This window comes from Drosophila arizonae, chromosome 3 (assembly GCF_054131065.1).
Source record: "Drosophila arizonae isolate 15081-1271.41 chromosome 3, UAZ_ARI_1.0, whole genome shotgun sequence".
Taxonomy (NCBI): Eukaryota; Metazoa; Arthropoda; class Insecta; order Diptera; family Drosophilidae; genus Drosophila; species Drosophila arizonae.
This window is the reverse complement of record NC_142923.1, coordinates 33,377,676-33,394,250: the sequence shown is the minus strand read 5'-3', so window position 1 is coordinate 33,394,250 and position 16,575 is coordinate 33,377,676. Positions and strand designations below refer to the sequence as shown.

The 16,575-nt window shown below is 37.8% G+C and overlaps 1 protein-coding gene across 9 annotated transcripts in view; it reads right to left on the bottom strand.

The window, feature by feature from the left end:
* MFS17 (Major Facilitator Superfamily Transporter 17) overlaps positions 1-13,349 on the bottom strand; it is a 46,941-nt gene extending 33,592 nt beyond the window's left edge. Inside the window, exons 1-2 of one of the 9 annotated variants that reach the window (XM_089466334.1) lie at positions 9,875-13,349; positions 4,710-8,813 (exon numbers count right to left, since the gene is read on the bottom strand). The gene's annotated coding sequence lies outside the window, so the exon portion shown is untranslated. Of the gene's footprint in view, positions 1-4,709; positions 8,814-9,596; positions 9,759-9,874 lie in introns of those variants that run through there. The other 8 variants (XR_016269555.1, XR_016269554.1, XM_089466332.1 and 5 more) reach the window with 8 other exon arrangements.
* Positions 13,350-16,575: the final 3,226 nt, after the last annotated feature.

Below are 16,575 nucleotides of genomic sequence, written 5' to 3'. Positions count from 1 at the left end.
AAATTGCAGCCTGCGAATTATAGGAATAAGAACAATGACATTTGGTGCGCTATTCTTGCTGAAATGGTACGACGGTACACAAACATGATGGCAAATTACATTAATAACCAAAAAAGTCAAAAGAGCTATGCATTAATTATTAAAAAATTATTAATAAATACATTTGTTGAAAAACGACCCGGGTGCAAAACTGTAACATTTGACTTTTTTACATTTACATTTTTTTACATTTTTATTTCTTATAATTATTCCAGCCAACCGAATGATTTCAAATTTTTAGATAAGACAGCTAATTATCAAAATAAAATAAAATAAATTAGGTTACCGGTTGCTCGTTCTAAGAACTGGAAAAAATGAGGAGTCTACGGCCACTAGGGGTGTGGGGCAATCGGCATTTATAGTGCCCGAATTGCGTCATTTATATGCTTCAGCCATCTATTTATTTATTTATATTTATAAATAAACGTAATATTCATAATACGGAAAGAAACAATTAGGAAATTAAAAAAATATATAAAAGCAGCTAAAATAACAAAAATTTGCAATTTACAAAAAAGAGTTTTCCGCGTGACTTGAACTTGCGCCCTAGTCAAATAGCATGTTTGTCGAAATAACTAAAATAAAGGTCCCCAACGCTTCAGCCTACAGCACCATCGCATTGAAACGAAATCACATTATTGTTATGACGCCATATAGCAAAGAAAAGCTAGTGCAACGGCTGGAAATTCACAAACAATTCAAAGACAAGTCAATCGCAACTGAGATTCTTAGAATATGCTACAGTACGCGTTTATGTGTACACACATACGCACATGCAAATGAGCCCGTGTATAAGGCTGAAATGCTTGATGCTATGCGTGCAGACTTACATATACAGTACCGAGCAAAGTATTAGTATGTATGTATATTAGTATGTTCTTAACAAATACAAAAAAGTTGCAAGACTAAATTAGCTAAATTCAAAGAATTAGAAATCAAAAACCGAAAAAATCCACTGTTGAGCTATCGAGATTTTTCGAATAGCTCTAAATTATTAAACGATTGAATTGTCTTAATGATTAGTTTATTAGCGATTATTAGAGTTTACGGAGTTTATGTGATAGACGCGAGCAAGCGACTAGGCTGTCGTGCTTTCCGCTACTATGTTTGTAATAGTCAATCTAACACTGCATCTGCTCTAAACAAGAGTTAATTGCATACTAACTACAATGTACGCGAGCCGGCGGATTAAGCTGAGCCGGTGCGTGGGTGAAAGAGACAACGCAAAAGGGAGAGCGTGATCTCCGTTACAAATTCTCTTAAATGATAAAATATTTTATGAATTGCCGCTCTTAATTACATTGAAGCAATGAGCCCAACATCCTCCCCCCGTTGAAGACTTAGTCTTCAACAGAATCCTTAAGGGGCAACAAGAACAGCTTATTTGTAGCTCTTCTAATGTCGACAGCTTCAGTTTTTAGTAGGGCTACCCGTGCAACGACATCACTTCCAGGGATAAGTTCGATTATTCTGGCTAGTGGCCACTTAAGTGAAGGTAGATTCTCATCCTTCACAAGAACTATGTTGGCAACAGCCAAGCCAGGTTTGGAGGTTCTCCATTTCGCTCGCTGTTGTAACAAGTTGAGATATTCGTCCCGCCAACGAGTCCAGAACACCTGCTGGAGATAGCTCACGCGCTGCCAAGCATCCAAACGATTAAAATTGAGCCCTGTCAGGTTTGGCTCACTGAAGGACGAAGGAGGCCACCATCGACACGTAGCAGCCCAATTTCATCAAGGAACGGTGACAGCGAGGCTAGACTGCTGGATGACGGAACCATTCCTTTATTTCGAAGAGCATTTGTGTCGTCTGAGAGATGTGCTCGTTGAATCATTCTTAACAGTATATGAGTGCCGTTCCGGATGTCTGCTAGGGTTACTCCTGGACCATGACTTTTTTTAATAATCTTTGATACGTATGCAAACGTACGCTGCAAGCGGCCGAAAGAATTCACAAACTTGCAGTCCATAGAGACATCATGGACTGCGTCCTTTACAGGAAGCACAGTTCTTCGACGCTCAATTGAAGTTCTTTCTGGAAGTGCTGAGACTGGCCACTGAGATCTGGGCTTACAGAGGAAACCTGGACCGTTGAACCAATGTAATGATGCATTTAAATCCGAGGGCAATGCACCCCGAGATAATATATCCGCGGGATTCAGTGTTGAAGGTATATAGTGCCATTCCATTGCTGATGTGAGATCTTGTATCGTGGCGATACGATTTGAAACAAAAACGTTAAATCGTCCGGGCTCGTCATTGATCCAAGAAAGCGCAACAGTAGAGCCAGACCAACAATGAAACTCGCCTGCGAAAATGCCTAAGCGAGCCACTTCATTCATTAGACGCGCAAGCAACTCTGCCCCGCATAGTTCCAGCTTGGGAACCGTGAGCGTATTTAGAGGCGCAGCTCGAGACTTAGAGCAAAGTAACCTGCTGATGGTATGCTGACCTCTGGATACAATATAAATGCAAGCTCCGTATGCCTCGATGCTGGCATCGCAGAATCCATGGACCTCAACCTTCGATCCTGGGAAATTCACTACTAAGACCATTGCCAAAGTTGCTGCAAATGTCTAGCCATGCAGTGTGACATGCAGACGGGAGACTCTCGTCCCAATCAAGTTTATGCCTCCAGAGTTGGTGCAAAAAAATTTTAGCCTTCGTTATTACTGGGCCGACCAGGCCGAGGGGATCATAAAACCTAGCAATAGACGAGAGAACAGAGCGCCTGGAGGGCTTAGAGGCTAAATTCAGGGCTAGATATGAGAAAAGAAGTTGATCAGATGCCGGATCCCATGCAAGGCCAAGTGTCTTTGTAATGTCGCTGCTATCATTGAACCTAATGAGCGATTCCTTGTCGCAGTCTGTTACGCCGTCCAGCACCATGGGATGGCTTGAACACCACTTCCTCAATTTAAACTTCCCACACGCCAAGATTCCAGCTGTCTCTTGCATAACAAGCCTTGCTTCTTCGACTGAATTTCCTCCACTAATCAAATCATCAACATAGAAATCGCGAAGCAGTACGTCGGACCCGACTGGGAATGCGTTCCTTTCATCTACGGCAAGCTGATGCATGGCGCGCAGACAAAAATGACGCTGGTTTTGTTCCATATGTTACCGTATCAAGCCTGAAAACTTCCAACTCATCTTCTGGCGAATTCCTCCATAAAATGCATTGTAGATAGCTGTCCGGCTCAGGTACTTTCACGCAACGATACATTTTGCAAATATCGCCGGTGAGTGCAACTGGATAAGATCGGAAACGCAATAATATGTCGACTAATTTTGGCTGAATGACGGGACCTGACATTAGAATGTAATTCAACGAATGCCCAATTGGTGTAGATGCAGATCCATCAAAGACGACGCGAAGCTTGGTAGTTGTGCTATCATCCTTCAGAACGCAGTGATGAGGAAGAAAATATCTGCATAGATGGAATGAATTTAGAAGAACGCGTGACATGTGACCAAGTTCAAGATACTCTTTCAGAAATGCTGAGTAGTACAGTAGTACATACACTTGCCAGAAAAACTATGCGTACAGGCCTAACGTGCGACTTTGATAGAGAATAAATATGATAAATAATAGGATTATTATCAATATTATATTTTTTAGTGAAAAACTATTTAATAACACACATTTAACAACAATTTTTTTTAAATAATATTAAACAGTTTTTTTTTTTTATATTTTAAATAAGAAAAAAACAACGAAAATTCACTTAGAAAAAGTTTGCGTACAAACTAAAAAACAAAACCAAAAATAACTTTTTTTCAATGAAAATTTAAAAATTAATATGAGGTTGGATACCCCTTTCGCTTCTTGGTCTCTTCCAACCGTTTTGGCATCGATGCCACCAATTTCCGGGTGAAATCAGCCGGAATTTTGAGCCACTCCTCCATCAGAACCGATTTGAGCATGTCCTTTGAAGTAATTATTCGGTCTCTGATCCTGCGCTCCAAAAAATCCCATAAATGCTCTATGGGATTAAGGTCGGGTGACTGGGGAGGCGAATGAAGCTGGTATCTGGTATTATAGAGCAACCAGAGCTTGACATTGTGAGCTGTGTGTTTGGGATCATTGTCATGTTGAAAGACAAAGTCCTCCCCAAGACCCAATTGTCTGGCGCTTTGGTGTAAATTGTTTTTTAAGATATGGAGGTAATCCATATGGTTCATTGTGGACTCAATAAAAGCCAAATTGCCTACTCCACTTGCTGCCATACACCCCCACACCATTACGCCACCACCGCCGTGCTTAACGGTTGGAGTTAGATTTTGTACGTCGAACGCAGTGCCTCTCTTTCGCCACACAAGCTTTCTCCCCTTGATACCAAATATACAGAATTTGCTCTCATCACTAAATATCACTTGGTTCCAGTACTCAGGACTGACTTCCAAGTATTTTCTGGCGAAATCCATCCGTTTGATTTTATTTGCTTCAGAGATAAGTGGCTTCCTTCGAGCAACACGGGCATTTAATTCAATTAATTCTTATTTAAAATATAAAAAAAAAACTGTTTAATATTATTTTAAAAAAATTGTTGTTAAATGTGTGTTATTAAATAGTTTTTCACTAAAAAATATAATATTGATAATAATCCTATTATTTATCATATTTATTCTCTATCAAAGTCGCACGTAACCAGATTCATTCAAGCCTACCATTTAAAATATGCAATTGTAATAATCAAAGCCGTTTTCAGTTGTAAAATTTCCACTTTTTAGTAAACAACTGCAACCCAGGCGCGCATTGTGAAAAAACTCAAAGTATTAAACTACTTTCAAAAATATCGGATCGGTATCGTTATAATCTATTTTTCTTCCCGATTTTGGAAAAACATCGATATGGTTTTCGTAGTATCGATATATGGAACAAAATTCTAATCTTGGAGTTGGTTTTGACCGTGTAGAAGCACATTTCTTAAATATTGCTAAATTTATAAAATTTGTATTTGTTCAATTTTATTGCATTAAAAAAAAAGAATGGATTTAGGCAGAAAACGTTAGTACATTTCGATTATAGCTTGTGTGTTTTAGGGGTGGGGGTTAAAACCCAACTAGTGGAAAGCTTTTTGCACGCTTTTTCTGAGGGTTTAACACCCCAGACAGCTTTTGATTCGCTCTAGTCTATGGCTCTAACCACAGAACACATAGACCGGACAAGTAGTGACCACTTCGTATTTGCTCGGCTCCTCACTTTTAGGGTCGGGCTACGAAAATATGGGAACACAAAATCATTTCGCTTCATGCGCTCGGCCGAGATGGTCGACTGTTGAACAAAAGATCTCTCTGTGCTCTATCACTGACCAAACAACACATAGACATGTAGAGCAATGTTTTTCCACGCCGCAACATCTGTCTAGCAGGTCCCGGCCAACTTCGTATTCGCTCGGCTTGGTATTGGAAGGCTCGGGTAATGAAAGATAGCACGACGAAATCAGTGCGCTCTAAGCACGCAAACGAAATGGTCATGTATGCGATTTGCGTTATTTGTCTTACTCTCCCTCTCTCTCCCTAACTCGCTCTCTCTCTCTCTCTCTGTGGGCTCTCAAATCATGAAGCTCAGCAGCGCACAAAAATTGAAATTTCTTCGCGACGGTCCCAGCTCTTTTCTTTTTGAGTGAAGAGTATACCGAAATCTTAAAATCGTTTGCGACATTTATGCAAACAAAATTTTAGCGTTTCGATATATATTTATGGGAAGGGTATGAATGCGTTGAGGCGCATAAAGAATATGATCTCGCGACGGGCATGCACACACACACTTGTAGTCCCTTGCCACATGTATGAGCATTTGTGACCTGCTGTCATAACCCCTTTACACAGATGTACTATGTATGAACATACATATGTACATAATTACATTTATATATTATTATTGCTAATCAAGTTTATAAATGTGTTTATATCCGTAAATAATTATATGTAATTAAAATTATTTTATACACATTTTCAACTGAAAAAATTATCGTAAAACACTACTAACTTTATTAAATGCTTTGCAATATATGAAATACACATGTCATATTATACTCAAGCTTTACTCATTATTGTCAAAAATTCATAATTAAGTCATAATGGCCCATTTGATAGTCACCCTACGATTCAAATCATACAAAATTTACAAACTACTAAATCCAGAGACAATTAGCTTGCCATCCCATACAAGCATACACATACACAAATGTATGTATGCATGTGCTCACTTCACAAGGCAGACCAACGGCAAATTTTGGGCTTTACAATTTGCACAAACTGTTGTGCACACACATATATATATCATTGCTACGTGTATGTGCTTTTGTGTGCGTGCGTCGTGAAACTCAATTCTTTCTCAGTATTTTCATCTATCATCAGCCCAATATCAATAGCGTCGAAATAAACTGCGCTCATACGGACAGACGGACGGACACTGCAGAAAGCCAATATACTAATTCACTTTCGTGAATGAGTATAAAAACAAGTAAGAAGGGTCCAGTCTGATCGACTGGGAGATACCCTGAACCCCCTAAGCTGATATTTTACTCTTTCTGCACTTCTCTTATGCACACATGCATACATGCAGACATACGCGCTCTGCTGACTGCGCAGTAAGCAGCGACTGCGCTTGGGCTGCGCTGCAATGTGGGCAATATTATGAGAATTTATTTGTTGAATAATTTCTTTTGTAGACATACGATCTTTCAGAGCGTAATCATATGGTGAATATGTGTGTACATTCCAAAGCCCAAGTCTCTAGTACTTGAAATGCGTTTTTTACAAATTGGGGGAGAAGGGGGCGTGGTATCCAAAATATGTAAATTACAAAATCTTTGTATCGGTTAACTTTATATACAACGCAAATTTGAAGACTAAAATGTCTAAAAATGTTCAAATTAGGCTAAAAAAACAAAATCAATGTTTCGATTATTCTCGATAAAAATGTTATCGGACGATTTATCGAAAAAAAATAAAGCAAACTCGTACTGCGTATGGTACTTACGGGTATGCATGCCAAATTTCAGCTCTCTAGCTCTTATAACTTCTGAGATCGACGCACTCATGCGGACGGACGGACGGACAGACAGACGTACAGGGCTATATCGACTCAGCTCGTTGCGCTGATCAAGACTATATATACTTTGTGGGGTCTGCCACGCCTCCTTCTGCCCGTAACATACTTTTTCACAAAACCATTATACCCTGATTTCCAGAGCTTGCAAATGAGAGTTGAGCGTTTTTTCGTTTATTCTCTTTCTCGCAACATAACCAAAACAAATTGTGCAGACACGTCTCTCTCTGAGCGTCACTCTCTGTTTTCTTTAGCATCTGTTTCGCTCAGACGCAATGCGATGACTCATTCGTGTGACGCTCTCACATGAGTTCCGCGTAACACTAACACGATTTTCCCTCACACAAAGCCTCTCAGCAAAAAACACTTTGACTAACAAACTCAGCAGAAAATGTTTTTGCCTTCGTGTGCATGTAAATACACGCATACATACATACAAAAAGAACGCAGCAATCGCGCGTGATTACCCATACAAACGCAACTTACCGTTACTTCATTTAACTCAAGCAAACGATCAGTGTTTGACTTGAGGAAACGAAAACAGAAACAACTATCTCCCTCAGAGCGCGAGAGAGATAAGCCAGACGCGACAAAAACAGTTTCTGTCTGAGTTTTTGTGACTGTGTCACTGAAAGACACTTTTTTGCAGACAACCAAAAAGTGTTAACAGTTATTTGCGAGCTATGCTGATTTCCCATTTTCAATGGGCTCAGGGTATATAAATTTCAAGTTTGTAGCGCATATCTTCTGAAATCGACGCGTTCATACATACTCAGCTCGTCACCCTGATCAAGAATATATATACTTTGTGGGGTCTGCCACGCCTCCTTCTGCCTGTTACATACATTTAACAAAACCATTATACCCTGATTTCCCATGGAAAATTGGTTCACGGTATAATAAAGAAGACCTAAGAGCTAGAGACTTTAATTCTTTTTTAAAATGTCCGTAATTACAGCGCGGATATCGAGTTTATCATTAGAAATCGATAACCTTATTGCTAAAGTCTACAAATTTTTAATGTATGCTTATATGCAATTTATGCAATTTCGGTTGAAATTGAAAATCATTGAAAATGGGTTCAGGGTATAATAAAAAACTGATTCACTCAAACAAGAAGGCCAGATCGGAAAATTCGTTAAAAAAACCTGTAGAAGGCCGCATCATATTGACAAATCTTAAAGAAAATGTGAGAATTTTCCTAAAATTCATGTCGATTAGGCCCAAAAATAATCATAAATTATCAATAAGCAGAAAAACTATCACAATTCGGCGAAAGAAGGCAAATTTTTCTACGTTATAGATCTTCCAATAGTCTTAATATCACTATAAAATAAACTAAAAAGGTATCGATTTGCTTAAACCTTCATAGGCAAGCCGCAATTCTTCTGGGGAAAAGTATTATGGATGCACGATAGTTCCTTTGGGTATCCTGGATAAAAAAAAAAAAGCGATTTATAACAGGTTGCCAAGGAATATTCGCAAAAAAGAGGCATATGTACCCACGTGCTGAAGAATCGGTAATGCTCTGGGGATCGCATGTGTCAATAGCCTCTCCAATTTGATATTAATTAATGAAAAAATTAAGAGGGATAATTATTTACGTGCCCTGAATGACCACTTATCGAATTCCGGTCACTGGCTCATTGGAAAATCATGTATACTGCAGCAGGTCAATGCTCCATGCCACAAGGTCCATATTATAACTGAATTTTCTGGGAAAATTTAAGTCAATACATATGGCCACCTCAGCGCTCTGATCTCAATATTATAGAGAATGTGTAGGCTTACGAAAAAGTAAAACGTAGCTTAGACTTATCAAGAACGCCCAAGGAGATGGATTGCTGACGTTTGAGGACCTTAGCAGGATTTTTCAATAGAAACATTACAAAATTTGGTTAGATCGATCCCTAGACGCTTTCAGATAGGGAAAGGAGGGTTTAATTCTTATTAATATTTTAGTTACTATGACCATTGTTAAGTTTTTGTCTCGTTTTATTTAATAAATATTAATGTCAAAATACTTTTGTTCACCCAAATAATGATAATCCGCCATGCAAATTATTATAGAAAAATAATGAGCTATGTTATCACTGCAATATTTTGGTCATTTAAAGCCTAGTATGTTTGCTATCTCTAAAAAATATAATGGGTACCGATAGCTCTTTCAGCACGCAGAAATAAGCGGTTAAAGTTTTTGCAATACGTTGTCAAAATACTTTTGTCCTCCATTGTATACTCATCGAAGCAAAAAACTTATTTATTCTTATTCGCTCAATACAATATTGTGCGTCTAAGTCACATACGATCGCACTCACATACTCAGGCAATTTTAGTTTTGGCCTCGGTGCCACACCTCTCAATATGAGCATTGTTAATTCGGTCACGTTTTTTTGGCACCCATGCAGCCCTCTAATACATACATACATATGTATGTGGGTTACGATGGAACCGCACTTAAAAACCTACATACATATATAAATTTCCCGATGGGCTACCTCATATGTAGTTGTCCACTCCCGATTAAAGATCTCTTACTTGTTATAAGTTATAAACTGATTATTAAATAAAAGTAAAGTTCATGTGCCAAAATATTATTGGCAGACTAAGTAAGTTGGTTTGAACATATGTATGTACATACATTTATATGTATGTAAATATGTATTAGTATGCTTTCATGTTTCCATGGCATGGCTAAAGGCATAAATAATGATATTCGGAAATTCTTACACTGACACTAAAATATGCATACATAACCAGATTCATTCAAGCCTACCATTTAAAATATGCAATTGTAATAATCAAAGCCGTTTTCAGTTGTAAAATTTCCACTTTTTAGTAAACAACTGCAACCCAGGCGCGCATTGTGAAAAAACTCAAAGTATTAAACTACTTTCAAAAATATCGGATCGGTATCGTTATAATCTATTTTTCTTCCCGATTTTGGAAAAACATCGATATGGTTTTCGTAGTATCGATATATGGAACAAAATTCTAATCTTGGAGTTGGTTTTGACCGTGTAGAAGCACATTTCTTAAATATTGCTAAATTTATAAAATTTGTATTTGTTCAATTTTATTGCATTAAAAAAAAAAGAATGGATTTAGGCAGAAAACGTTAGTACATTTCGATTATAGCTTGTGTGTTTTAGGGGTGGGGGTTAAAACCCAACTAGTGGAAAGCTTTTTGCACGCTTTTTCTGAGGGTTTAACACCCCAGACAGCTTTGGATTCGCTCTAGTCTATGGCTCTAACCACAGAACACATAGACCAGACAAGTAGTGACCACTTCGTATTTGCTCGGCTCCTCACTTTTAGGGTCGGGCTACGAAAATATGGGAACACAAAATCATTTCGCTTCATGCGCTCGGCCGAGATGGTCGACTGTTGAACAAAAGATCTCTCTGTGCTCTATCACTGACCAAACAACACATAGACATGTAGAGCAATGTTTTTCCACGCCGCAACATCTGTCTAGCAGGTCCCGGCCAACTTCGTATTCGCTCGGCTTGGTATTGGAAGGCTCGGGTAATGAAAGATAGCACGACGAAATCAGTGCGCTCTAAGCACGCAAACGAAATGGTCATGTATGCGATTTGCGTTATTTGTCTTACTCTCCCTCTCTCTCCCTAACTCGCTCTCTCTCTCTCTGTGGGCTCTCAAATCATGAAGCTCAGCAGCGCACAAAAATTGAAATTTCTTCGCGACGGTCCCAGCTCTTTCCTTTTGACTGAAGAGTATACCGAAATCTTAAAATCGTTTGCGACATTTATGCAAACAAAATTTTAGCGTTTCGATATATATTTATGGGAAGGGTATGAATGCGTTGAGGCGCATAAAGAATATGATCTCGCGACGGGCATGCACACACACACTTGTAGTCCCTTGCCACATGTATGAGCATTTGTGACCTGCTGTCATAACCCCTTTACACAGATGTACTATGTATGAACATACATATGTACATAAGTACATTTATATATTATTATTGCTAATCAAGTTTATAAATGTGTTTATATCCGTAAATAATTATATGTAATTAAAATTATTTTATACACATTTTCAACTGAAAAAATTATCGTAAAACACTACTAACTTTATTAAATGCTTTGCAATATATGAAATACACATGTCATATTATACTCAAGCTTTACTCATTATTGTCAAAAATTCATAATTAAGTCATAATGGCCCATTTGATAGTCACCCTACGATTCAAATCATACAAAATTTACAAACTACTAAATCCAGAGACAATTAGCTTGCCATCCCATACAAGCATACACATACACAAATGTATGTATGCATGTGCTCACTTCACAAGGCAGACCAACGGCAAATTTTGGGCTTTACAATTTGCACAAACTGTTGTGCACACACATATATATATCATTGCTACGTGTATGTGCTTTTGTGTGCGTGCGTCGTGAAACTCAATTCTTTCTCAGTATTTTCATCTATCATCAGCCCAATATCAATAGCGCCGAAATAAACTGCGCTCATACGGACAGACGGACGGACACTGCAGAAAGCCAATATACTAATTCACTTTCGTGAATGAGTATAAAAACAAGTAAGAAGGGTCCAGTCTGATCGACTGGGAGATACCCTGAACCCCCTAAGCTGATATTTTACTCTTTCTGCACTTCTCTTATGCACACATGCATACATGCAGACATACGCGCTCTGCTGACTGCGCAGTAAGCAGCGACTGCGCTTGGGCTGCGCTGCAATGTGGGCAATATTATGAGAATTTATTTGTTGAATAATTTCTTTTGTAGACATACGATCTTTCAGAGCGTAATCATATGGTGAATATGTGTGTACATTCCAAAGCCCAAGTCTCTAGTACTTGAAATGCGTTTTTTACAAATTGGGGGAGAAGGGGGCGTGGTATCCAAAATATGTAAATTACAAAATCTTTGTATCGGTTAACTTTATATACAACGCAAATTTGAAGACTAAAATGTCTAAAAATGTTCAAATTAGGCTAAAAAAACAAAATCAATGTTTCGATTATTCTCGATAAAAATGTTATCGGACGATTTATCGAAAAAAAAATAAAGCAAACTCGTACTGCGTATGGTACTTACGGGTATGCATGCCAAATTTCAGCCCTCTAGCTCTTATAACTTCTGAGATCGACGCACTCATGCGGACGGACGGACGGACAGACAGACGGACAGTGCCAAATCAACTCAGCTCGTCACCCTGATCAAGAATATATATACTTTGTGGGGTCTGCCACGCCTCCTTCTGCCTGTTACATACATTTAACAAAACCATTATACCCTGATTTCCCATGGAAAATTGGTTCACGGTATAATAAAGAAGACCTAAGAGCTAGAGACTTTAATTCTTTTTTAAAATGTCCGTAATTACAGCGCGGATATCGAGTTTATCATTAGAAATCGATAACCTTATTGCTAAAGTCTTCAAATTTTTAATGTATGCTTATATGCAATTTATGCAATTTCGGTTGAAATTGAAAATCATTGAAAATGGGTTCAGGGTATAATAAAAAACTGATTCACTCAAACAAGAAGGCCAGATCGGAAAATTCGTTAAAAAAACCTGTAGAAGGCCGCATCATATTGACAAATCTTAAAGAAAATGTGAGAATTTTCCTAAAATTCATGTCGATTAGGCCCAAAAATAATCATAAATTATCAATAAGCAGAAAAACTATCACAATTCGGCGAAAGAAGGCAAATTTTTCTACGTTATAGATCTTCCAATAGTCTTAATATCACTATAAAATAAACTAAAAAGGTATCGATTTGCTTAAACCTTCATAGGCAAGCCGCAATTCTTCTGGGGAAAAGTATTATGGATGGACGATAGTTCCTTTGGGTATCCTGGATAAAAAAAAAAAGCGATTTATAACAGGTTGGCAAGGAATATTCGCAAAAAAGAGGCATATGTACCCACGTGCTGAAGAATCGGTAATGCTCTGGGGATCGCATGTGTCAATAGCCTCTCCAATTTGATATTAATTAATGAAAAAATTAAGAGGGATAATTATTTACGTGCCCTGAATGACCACTTATCGAATTCCGGTCACTGGCTCATTGGAAAATCATGTATACTGCAGCAGGTCAATGCTCCATGCCACAAGGTCCATATTATAACTGAATTTTCTGGGAAAATTGAAGTCAATACATATGGCCACCTCAGCGCTCTGATCTCAATATTATAGAGAATGTGTAGGCTTACGAAAAAGTAAAACGTAGCTTAGACTTATCAAGAACGCCCAAGGAGATGGATTGCTGACGTTTGAGGACCTTAGCAGGATTTTTCAATAGAAACATTACAAAATTTGGTTAGATCGATCCCTAGACGCTTTCAGATAGGGAAAGGAGGGTTTAATTCTTATTAATATTTTAGTTACTATGACCATTGTTAAGTTTTTGTCTCGTTTTATTTAATAAATATTAATGTCAAAATACTTTTGTTCACCCAAATAATGATAATCCGCCATGCAAATTATTATAGAAAAATAATGAGCTATGTTATCACTGCAATATTTTGGTCATTTAAAGCCTAGTATGTTTGCTATCTCTAAAAAATATAATGGGTACCGATAGCTCTTTCAGCACGCAGAAATAAGCGGTTAAAGTTTTTGCAATACGTTGTCAAAATACTTTTGTCCTCCATTGTATACTCATCGAAGCAAAAAACTTATTTATTCTTATTCGCTCAATACAATATTGTGCGTCTAAGTCACATACGATCGCACTCACATACTCAGGCAATTTTAGTTTTGGTCTCGGTGCCACACATCTCAATATGAGCATTGTTAATTCGGTCACGTTTTTTTTGGCACCCATGCAGCCCTCTAATACATACATACATATGTATGTGGGTTACGATGGAACCGCACTTAAAAACCTACATACATATATAAATTTCCCGATGGGCTACCTCATATGTAGTTGTCCACTCCCGATTAAAGATCTCTTACTTGTTCTAAGTTATAAACTGATTATTAAATAAAAGTAAAGTTCATGTGCCAAAATATTATTGGCAGACTAAGTAAGTTGGTTTGAACATATGTATGTACATACATTTATATGTATGTAAATATGTATTAGTATGCTTTCATGTTTCCATGGCATGGCTAAAGGCATAAATAATGATATTCGGAAATTCTTACACTGACACTAAAATATGCATACATAACCAGATTCATTCAAACCTACCATTTAAAATATGCAATTGTAATAATCAAAGCCGTTTTCAGTTGTAAAATTTCCACTTTTTAGTAAACAACTGCAACCCAGGCGCGCATTGTGAAAAAACTCAAAGTATTAAACTACTTTCAAAAATATCGGATCGGTATCGTTATAATCTATTTTTCTTCCCGATTTTGGAAAAACATCGATATGGTTTTCGTAGTATCGATATATGGAACAAAATTCTAATCTTGGAGTTGGTTTTGACCGTGTAGAAGCACATTTCTTAAATATTGCTAAATTTATAAAATTTGTATTTGTTCAATTTTATTGCATTAAAAAAAAAAGAATGGATTTAGGCAGAAAACGTTAGTACATTTCGATTATAGCTTGTGTGTTTTAGGGGTGGGGGTTAAAACCCAACTAGTGGAAAGCTTTTTGCACGCTTTTTCTGAGGGTTTAACACCCCAGACAGCTTTGGATTCGCTCTAGTCTATGGCTCTAACCACAGAACACATAGACCAGACAAGTAGTGACCACTTCGTATTTGCTCGGCTCCTCACTTTTAGGGTCGGGCTACGAAAATATGGGAACACAAAATCATTTCGCTTCATGCGCTCGGCCGAGATGGTCGACTGTTGAACAAAAGATCTCTCTGTGCTCTATCACTGACCAAACAACACATAGACATGTAGAGCAATGTTTTTCCACGCCGCAACATCTGTCTAGCAGGTCCCGGCCAACTTCGTATTCGCTCGGCTTGGTATTGGAAGGCTCGGGTAATGAAAGATAGCACGACGAAATCAGTGCGCTCTAAGCACGCAAACGAAATGGTCATGTATGCGATTTGCGTTATTTGTCTTACTCTCCCTCTCTCTCCCTAACTCGCTCTCTCTCTCTCTCTGTGGGCTCTCAAATCATGAAGCTCAGCAGCGCACAAAAATTGAAATTTCTTCGCGACGGTCCCAGCTCTTTCCTTTTGAGTGAAGAGTATACCGAAATCTTAAAATCGTTTGCGACATTTATGCAAACAAAATTTTAGCGTTTCGATATATATTTATGGGAAGGGTATGAATGCGTTGAGGCGCATAAAGAATATGATCTCGCGACGGGCATGCACACACACACTTGTAGTCCCTTGCCACATGTATGAGCATTTGTGACCTGCTGTCATAACCCCTTTACACAGATGTACTATGTATGAACATACATATGTACATAAGTACATTTATATATTATTATTGCTAATCAAGTTTATAAATGTGTTTATATCCGTAAATAATTATATGTAATTAAAATTATTTTATACACATTTTCAACTGAAAAAATTATCGTAAAACACTACTAACTTTATTAAATGCTTTGCAATATATGAAATACACATGTCATATTATACTCAAGCTTTACTCATTATTGTCAAAAATTCATAATTAAGTCATAATGGCCCATTTGATAGTCACCCTACGATTCAAATCATACAAAATTTACAAACTACTAAATCCAGAGACAATTAGCTTGCCATCCCATACAAGCATACACATACACAAATGTATGTATGCATGTGCTCACTTCACAAGGCAGACCAACGGCAAATTTTGGGCTTTACAATTTGCACAAACTGTTGTGCACACACATATATATATCATTGCTACGTGTATGTGCTTTTGTGTGCGTGCGTCGTGAAACTCAATTCTTTCTCAGTATTTTCATCTATCATCAGCCCAATATCAATAGCGCCGAAATAAACTGCGCTCATACGGACAGACGGACGGACACTGCAGAAAGCCAATATACTAATTCACTTTCGTGAATGAGTATAAAAACAAGTAAGAAGGGTCCAGTCTGATCGACTGGGAGATACCCTGAACCCCCTAAGCTGATATTTTACTCTTTCTGCACTTCTCTTATGCACACATGCATACATGCAGACATACGCGCTCTGCTGACTGCGCAGTAAGCAGCGACTGCGCTTGGGCTGCGCTGCAATGTGGGCAATATTATGAGAATTTATTTGTTGAATAATTTCTTTTGTAGACATACGATCTTTCAGAGCGTAATCATATGGTGAATATGTGTGTACATTCCAAAGCCCAAGTCTCTAGTACTTGAAATGCGTTTTTTACAAATTGGGGGAGAAGGGGGCGTGGTATCCAAAATATGTAAATTACAAAATCTTTGTATCGGTTAACTTTATATACAACGCAAATTTGAAGACTAAAATGTCTAAAAATGTTCAAATTAGGCTAAAAAAACAAAATCAATGTTTCGATTATTCTCGATAAAAATGTTATCGGACGATTTA